At 50.4% G+C, this 8,585-nt stretch overlaps 1 protein-coding gene across 1 annotated transcript in view; it reads right to left on the reverse strand.

Moving 5' to 3' along the window:
- The window catches only part of LOC122380484 (proton channel OtopLc-like), a 51,444-nt gene extending 43,087 nt beyond the window's left edge, over positions 1-8,357 (reverse strand). Inside the window, exon 1 of the mRNA XM_043363675.1 lies at positions 8,229-8,357. The gene's annotated coding sequence lies outside the window, so the exon portion shown is untranslated. The remainder of the gene's footprint in view (positions 1-8,228) is intronic.
- Positions 8,358-8,585: the final 228 nt, after the last annotated feature.

Genomic DNA, 8,585 nt, shown 5'->3' on the forward strand with positions numbered 1-8,585 from the left:
AGAGAGAGAGAGAGAGAGAGAGAGAGAGAGAGAGAGAGAGAGAGAGAGAGAGAGAGAGAGAGAGAGAGAGAGAGGGAGAGAGAGAGTTTCAATTGGATACAATACACATTAAAAATCTCACCTCTCGTCCTTCCAACGGCCCCTCAGCATCTTCCATCTTCTTGGCAAGCTTTTGTATTTTGAAATGATGGGATGAATTTGTCGTGCTTATTGATCGATCAGCCTTCATTTTTCCTTTGCTTAGATGCTATTGAATCACTGCTGCACCGCTTTTTGTCGCACCAACACGCTGAGCACTGCTGCACAACCAACGCCTCTCGAGACACAATATGGCGTGGCGACGCAGTTCCTCCCGCGCATGCGCGGCAAAATTACTCCCGAAACGAGGGTCGGGTACCCGCTCGACCTGAACCCGTGACCCTCGAATCGAGAGTAAAAACGACAGATCCGCTTTTTGAGGGTTATATACCCCAGATCAGGGAGTACGTGACCCTCGAATCGATAGTAGTTAAAGGGAGGTGAGCAAGTTGGAGAGTAATTGGAAGGGTAAATTGCAGAACTCTGACTGGTAACTCCCGTTTCAAGGGTGACCCCTAAAGATATACCCCCGTTTCGAGGGTTTACCCCCCAGCCGGGAGTAAAAAAGTTTTCAGTGTGGGCCGATTGCGCTTAAATTTGGTACACCTTTAGGAATCGCTTAGGAGGGTGCCGAGCAAAAGTCAATTGTGACGCAATTGGCACGTGCGCACGCGCAAAATTGCACACGCGCTCAAATTTGGTGCACCGTTGGGGACCGACTAGTAGGGTGGTTCGTGCTTAAAAGGACCCTCCCTGCTCCACCTTCAAAAAAGTTAATGAATTGGCATACAAGTAGTGTTGCATGGTACCTAGAGAGTGAGCAAAAATGAATATCAACCAAATTTCATTGAAAAATATTAAAGGAAATAGTTCACTTTTAACATGGGGTTTTGAACTGGAATAGCAGTTTCGTAGCTTGAGCTGAGACTAGCACAAATCAGGAGCTTTTACGGCTCAACGATCACCCTAGACGAAGATCTTCCATTTCTCGTTCCGAGGAATGCGTGCCTTGCACAGGAATGCAGCCACGTCATCGTCAGCCAATCAGCATGCTGCTTACAGCCAATGCATACAGCCAATGTCGGGTCAAGGTCAGGTCAAACACCTGAAATCGGGCTTTCAGTAGCATGGACTTCAGGACTTCGCAATGGGCGCCTCTCGTCTTAAACTGTCAAAACGGTACACAATCCTTCATATAAGGCCTGGAGTACTTTGGATGAGGTCACCAAAGGTCAATGACCTTCAGGTGACCTTGACACCCACCCTAATGCATGGGAGCAACATCAAATCACATGTTTGAACGTTTGAAACCACGAAAAGCTTGCAAACGCGCGGCTAATGCGAGCCGACATACGCCGAATCGCGATTCCGGCTAAACATGGTCTCGGAAAAGAAGTCACAGGTCAAAGGTCATTTGGGTCAGGGTCATAAAATTTTCAGGGTAGGTGTAAAATTGATCAATGCGAGGGTACTGAAAGTTTCGTCGCGATCGGCCGCTTTTTACGCGAGTTATTCGCGAAAAACTTTAGGGGGGTTGCATCAACCCCCCCCCCTGTGCCGGCGAGGGTTAAAATGCATATTTTATCGATTTATTCTTCATATGATCATTTGTAATATAATAATATAGTTTCCATAATGCCTAATGGTAAAATAATTTCCATAATAACTTTGAAGCATACTAAATCTGTGGTACCTTTATAATGTTAAGAATAGCTCACTAATAACTGTTTGAATATATTTCGTTTGCTGTATCATTTGACGGAGGATCCATTTTCTATGTCGTCCCGGAATATGCTGCTAAAAATCAAATCTTCGGAACTGCTACGACATCTTAAAGTTGGGTCGTAGGATGAATCCTAGGACTTTTGACATGAATACCAAATTATCTTAAGATTGTCAACGTGAATTAGAAGTATCCTAAATATCCAGACTGATCGTACGATAAAAAGTTAAGATGGTCAACATGAATACCAAATCGATCGTACGATGAAAACTGATCGTAAGATGTCGACGTGAATACGGGCCCTGGTCCGGTGTATTCATTGATGGTTCAACTTCCAATTGGTTCCAATACTGGTTCAGTGCTGGCTCAGCACAGGTTCAATAATGATTCAGTATTAGTTCAGTATTGGTCTGGAGGGTTCCGGCACTGGTCTAATTGTGATTCAGTATTGGTTCAATATTGGTCCGGGAGTCGTGGCTGCCAATCAGCGGCAGCTGTGTCGCTGCCACTGTCCATCGGCCCGTCAGTCCGTCGGTCCATCGGTCCGCCGGTCCATCGGTCTGTCGGTCGACCATCTGCCGTCCAGTAATGGAATACACGCACCCCGGCCGGCCGCCTGGGAACAGAATGCGCCACGAGCGGCCGGGTGCCGGCAACTGCCGCCGCGACACCGCTATACCTCCTCCCGGGACTGGTCGGCCACGCCCGGACACCGGGAAACAATTCTAACTAACCCAGGGACACAATTCTGCCGGACAGCGGACACTGGGAGACAGTTCTACCGCACACTGAGAGGCATGAGTTCTACAACCTACCTTCCCAGAGAGTCGGGAGCTCACCGCGAGACCATCGAGAATACGACAGGAGTGATGGACTCCCTAGGAATGAGACGGGACGGGACACCGGGCACGATGTGAGCAACTGGAGTCGTACAATAATAGATGATGCACAGCTTGAGAATGAAATTCATGAGAGGGAATTGTGTACGTATACCCAATGGCTTTAGTAACAGACCGTCTTGGTCAGTCGGTCAGCAATGCAATCCAGTGTGACCCGTCCGTTTATGTCCGTGCATTAAATAGCGGACTTATAGCTGACCCGTCTTCTCTCCCTCCACCATCTGTCGCCGTCGTGCTCGTGGAGCTCGACCCCACTGACCCAGTGAGACTGTCCGAGTACGCGCCCTGACCGCCGCGACTCGTGGGCGGATAGCTGGCCCAGCTGACCGCCTGCACCTCATAGTGCCGCTGAGAACAGGGGTCAAACGCCAGACCCAAAGAGCATCATTTGACCTCCATTTATCCATTAAACTGCTATCATACCGTGGGGCTTAAACGGCACATGACTGTTGGGATGCCGCAAGTGGTAGCATCAGCTTTTTCCTGTTTGAGCTTTTCAATAGGGAATATAATATGTTCATTCATCAGCTTAGCGAATGATGCCAACGAAAGGTACATGAATAACGCAATCAATTTAATGGTGATAAATGGGATGTGCCGCAGAGATGCTGAGACAATGAAGTAGAGAAAGACATGGATGATGCAAGAAACCTTATACGCCATGCAAGACGTGAACATAATTGGCAAGCGTTAGCGGTAAATTATGTCACAGATGAGTAGACCCGTCCGAACTTCACTTCTTTTCACTTCACTTCAACTTAAGCATGAATAAAGTAGCTGTTTAATAGACGATCACCTGGGGTTTGAGAGTTGAGCCATAAGCACAGCGGCACCACGTGCAAAGCGCACTGGACAGTGGAGCAGATCATTGCGTCTTTATAAGAACGCCGTTAGAGAGCACTTGAATAGACCTTTCACGAGGAGAGCCTTCGTGAGCCGGTAAAAAAGTGAAGAAGAGCAGAGGAGAGCAGCGACCAAAGAGGGGTGCACGAGGCTGCGAGCCTCTCGCCGTGATAGTGGCTGCATTAACGGCGTATCGCGGCCATCAAAGGCAGCGTGGCCGGACGCTAGGCAGGCCTATTTAGATCTGCATCAGATGCAATCTTGTAGCAAAATGTCAGACAGCTGTTCAGTCAGTTCAGTAACCTGCCACCTGGCGAAGGGGTTATAAATTTCTTCCTGCTTACGTGGGCTGTTTTATTAGCTCTGTTTAACAGTTCAGAGATGCCCATGGTCAATAGTCATATGCAGCATTAATGCAAACGTCTTCATTTAGGCCTCCGCACCATGACGAGAGTGCATCATAGAATCTCATTGCATGAGGTCTTATAGATAGACTCCCGTTGCACGTTAGTGCTGTTATTAGATAACCACTTTTATTTTCTCCCCATGAACTAACCTGTCATCGCTGAAAAGAGCCTGAACGCGCGTGAGAAGCTGTATGTAATGAAGCTGTAAGATCCATGGTAATAACGTTATGCACAGTGCAGCCAAAGTGGTTTCAAAAAGCGCACCAACAACCCAAAGCAAACCGCCCGACTGAAATATAATTTGAAAGGCACAACGTATCTTATAACCCAATGAAGTGTGAATGGGAAGGTAAATAATCAAGGTAAAATGATCAAGGTAAATCTTTTGATGTCTTCGTTTCCAGCGTCAGAGTTTCACAAACGCGTAAGACAACGTCCAATCTTGATATTGTTCTATTCCTCTGAGCTTACCTGCCATTACTGAGAGCCACAAATGAAGTTAATATCACCCTCTTCGGGAAAATGCCGATGCCATATGGGCGTTCCTTCCACAGACATGTCATTTTAAAATCACCCACCCTCATTTACAATCTGCGCCGCCGGTCGTCGAATGAGGCTCTGATTGGCCGTCTCGGCCCGGCGCTCTGGTCGGAACACCGTGTCCATCAGACAGATGGCAGCCCGCCGACCGGCCGCCGCCGAGAGACGGTCCCGTAATGCCCCTATTCAGGAGCATGTGCCGACAGCCCGACACAGAGGCGCGGCAGCCGCGCCGAGCCGCCTAAACGGATTTAGATGGACAGGTCCTCACCAAACTCACCCCAGGGGCCGTGCCGCCGCGGTAGGTGGATCTGGGCGGAACGCGCCCACCCGGGAACGCTGAGATGGGACAAGTAGCGGGTTGGACGGCCCGGGAATTGAGGAATTTATCAGGAATGTCGGTAAATGGATGGGTGCTAGAGTGCTGGAGGCAATGACCATTCGCTCCAGAAGTTCTTGTTTAAGTGTTTCAGTTGGTATGGAATGGAAAAAAATGCGTTAGTCTGAGTTGCACAATACACACAAGGTTTCCTTGAGGCGGGTCAGGAGCTTCTTTACCAAGCCGATAGTTTCAATGCAGCTAATGTGACTGATATTGAAGGGCCAACTCAGGCCAGCAGAGCCAACCCCATCGGGCTAACCGTGGGTAGAACATGGACCAGGATGTGTAATATCAGACTTGGACGGACGGTTTGGATTGCAGATTGTGTCGCCTCGGAGGAGGATGGGCCGGGTCAAGACTCGGAGGAGGATGGGCCTGAGAGCCTTGCCAAGGTTAAGGCCCGGCTGGGTCAGGTCGGACCGGTTCGGGTCGCGGTGACGGCCGGGCCGGGTCAGGTCAGCTCAGGTCGGCTGCCAGCTGCGGTGACTGGCGGCGGTGTCATGTCAGTCAGGACAGACGCTAACGGTGTCGGTGGCAGGCCAGATGGTGTGTGGGGCGGCTCAGAGGACGCCGGCGCCGGCCGCGGGCCCGTACCGCCGTCACCGAGCCGCCGCGCCGCCCGCGGCGCTCCGGCGACAGATGGGCTGCGCCGCCGCCGCCGCCGCCGCCGGGCTCCATAGTCACACACTCAGAACTCCACTGGGTCAGCGGGCACCTCCATAGAGGTGAATCAGCATATCTGGTCACAACGGGGCGGACACTGCTATACCAGATGCAAGGTGGTAGGGGTGCTCGATGGGAAGAGCCGCCGATAACGGTGTACGCGGAAATTCTCATGAATGAAGAAGTAGGTCAGCTTTTAGGTTCCGACGCACCCAATATGCAATGTAAATAAAATGAACTGAATTTGTGGTATGAATGCTTTCCGAGATCTACTTTCATTCAAGTCCTAGCTCCCCAGCAAAGTGCGGCTTGCACTTTTCGATGGGCAGCTCGGCCGAGAGCCTTGCCAAGCACAATGCTTCCATGACTTGATGTCCTCTGCATCGATAGCAACCAAGCCACTTCAGCGTATTCTCATTCAAACATGCTTGAAGCCTATCTAAACGACTATGATATGCATCAGTCTTTGTCCCTATAGATAAATTACTAGGTGCACAACCGTTGGAGTCCCGTGTAGGTGAAGGACAATTTGTGAATTGTGGCTTTCCGGTGCCATTCCCACACAAAGCCCCGAACGAGAAAACACTGCGAACTAATTAATCATCGGTCGCCGCCACCCTCTCCGGTGCTGTCGCCGACATCGCGCCGCTATTGTCTCTGTCGCGGAGGCGCTGCGCCAAGATCGTCTCGATCGCCACTGAACCGAGACTGCCTCCCCCGGCGAGTGAACGGTTCGACACACCGCGAGATATGCCGCCCAAAATAGGGCAAACTCGGGCAGGAGTAGCCTCAGGGATGCGGAGGATCGAGTGATTTTCGTATTACCAATGTTTACTGATGGACTGAACTGAAGCATTGTTATCAGTGAGCGACGATTGACTGGATAACACCAACGTTCAGTGCCCCTGGCGAACAAAGTGATGATACCTGCCATTTGATATCGGACAACAGTGAGAAGAGTTAATTGAATGTTGTTAAACATCAATATTCGCAGACTGACAACGTGTGATTGGCACTGACCTGTTAGTATATGCAAAGCCTAACACCGGAAGCATTTCGTAGTACTCGTCTTCCAAAGGGAGCTGATTATAAATGCCGACTCTTTATTAATAGCATGGGCTTGATTCGTTGAATGCCCATTTCCCAACGGCAAGCGAACGATTAACTCATGGAACAGGTTAAGCCGTTATGCAGTTTATGCTCTTCCCTCCCTACGCTGAATTGATGAGAGGTCGGCAAGACCAGGCACGCCGTCACTATTTTTAGGCTAGCTAGAACTCGCGTGTAGGATTACCCATAATCATATCATTGGCAATGGCCACGAACGAAGGAACGATTCCACTAAAAATGCGTTTCAGTTTTCAGCGTTTCAAAAGATTAATGTGCAGATATAGGAGAGACATGTTTGCCGCTTGGATTCATCCTATGTTGATTCAAAAAGATTAAAGGTCTTGTCACGTTCACGATGCGTTTAGTACATTTGTTCAATGCATTTTCTATCATGCTAATGCATTTCAATGCATTTGTAATGCATGTATCTCTTCATACCGCATGAAGTCACTGGAAATATGTAAATGTAGATACACATGGGCTGATGCATCAGTCAAGAAGTGCAGAGTGCACTATAAAGGCACTCCGACTCGACAAGAGGTGCTCGGCAGCCGACCGTACCAGCAGAGTAAAGCGGCAACTTCGACGGCCACGTTGAAACTCAACCGTTCTTTGCGTGCTGGCGAAATAGCAAATGGATAACAAATACGCTGACAGCAGAAGATATTATTTTTGTTATTTATCGGCTTATTGTGGTAACGTAAAGTAAACTTGAAGCCTCCATCTCCCCTTTACATGTGTGCTAGATTTCTGCAAACGAGAGAAGCTGACCCGAAAAACCAGAAACAGCCCCGTGAACATGATCGTTATGCAGCCATATATTTAAACTATTATATAATGATGGTTACCTGTAGCTAGCTTCCCCTGGGTTTATGACCGCCATTGGTCTTATCAAATTATGATCGCAGTTCATTATGAAAATGCACAGCTCATTAAATCGCCATAACTGCACCGTTCCATGGCGCGAAAGGGCACCCTGCGGTGAGACCAACGGCCAATTAAAGCAGGCAGCTGGTGACTGATCACTGAAGCCGCCTCGCTTGTGACCTCCGTGGACATTATGAGAAATGATGCAGCAAGGAATGGCTGACAGGTAAGTATTGCAACAAGTCTGGCCAAGTTGTGACAGCACTACAGTGACAAAGTAAAGCATCCCAGCAGGACAGGAAGACACAGCAGACGACTGGAAATTTGTTTCGTTGGGTTAGGCTGCCGCCTTCATCGGTTAAGTTTGACAATTTTAGAGCCGGCGGATGAGAGGAAGAGAAAACATTGCACTGAGTCAACTGCACCGACTGGTAGGCGCAGCATTTGAGCCCATTCCCCTGGGATGGGAGGGTCCCGGTGGAATAGGCCGGCCACTGCTTAATCACTCAAACGATCACCTCGAGGAGAATGGCCCTTTCGGGTTCGCCCCTCACCGGTAGTCTGATGGGATTACCGTCATCCCGGACAGAGTGGTGAGAGCAAGGATGGAATTGCAGGCGGGCTGGTCCTGATAGAGGAAGGGTGGAATTAAAACAGCCCGCCAGATAGAATAAACTGCGTGTGTTGGACGGAGATGCGGCCGCCTCTGCACCCACCTGACTGGCTCCGGTAGCGCCGAGGTCACCGTGCAGCTCTGGTCCCTGACCTACGGCCACTGACACCCGTTCACCGTCCCACCGCGCGCCGGACTGTGCCACCGGGCCGTGCGGACCTCAGGAGCGCCGTGGCAGCAGTGTCGCCGGCCCCGCTCAGCCCGCCGGCTGGAGGAGCCCGTCCGCGGGCGCAGGTGGCGCCACCGCCGCGGTACCGGGCATCCTCGGCACGCAGGGGTCGGGCCGCGCTGACCCGTCGACACAGTTCAATTGAGCACGCGTGCGGTGAAGGGTTTCGACACGTTGTCCCGCGGGTCAAACGACAGATGGCCACTCGACTCGGTAGGTAGGTTGTGGCTG

This window comes from Amphibalanus amphitrite, unplaced genomic scaffold, assembly GCF_019059575.1.
Source record: "Amphibalanus amphitrite isolate SeventyFive unplaced genomic scaffold, NRLGWU_Aamphi_draft 000098F_arrow, whole genome shotgun sequence".
NCBI lineage: Eukaryota > Metazoa > Arthropoda > Thecostraca > Balanomorpha > Balanidae > Amphibalanus > Amphibalanus amphitrite.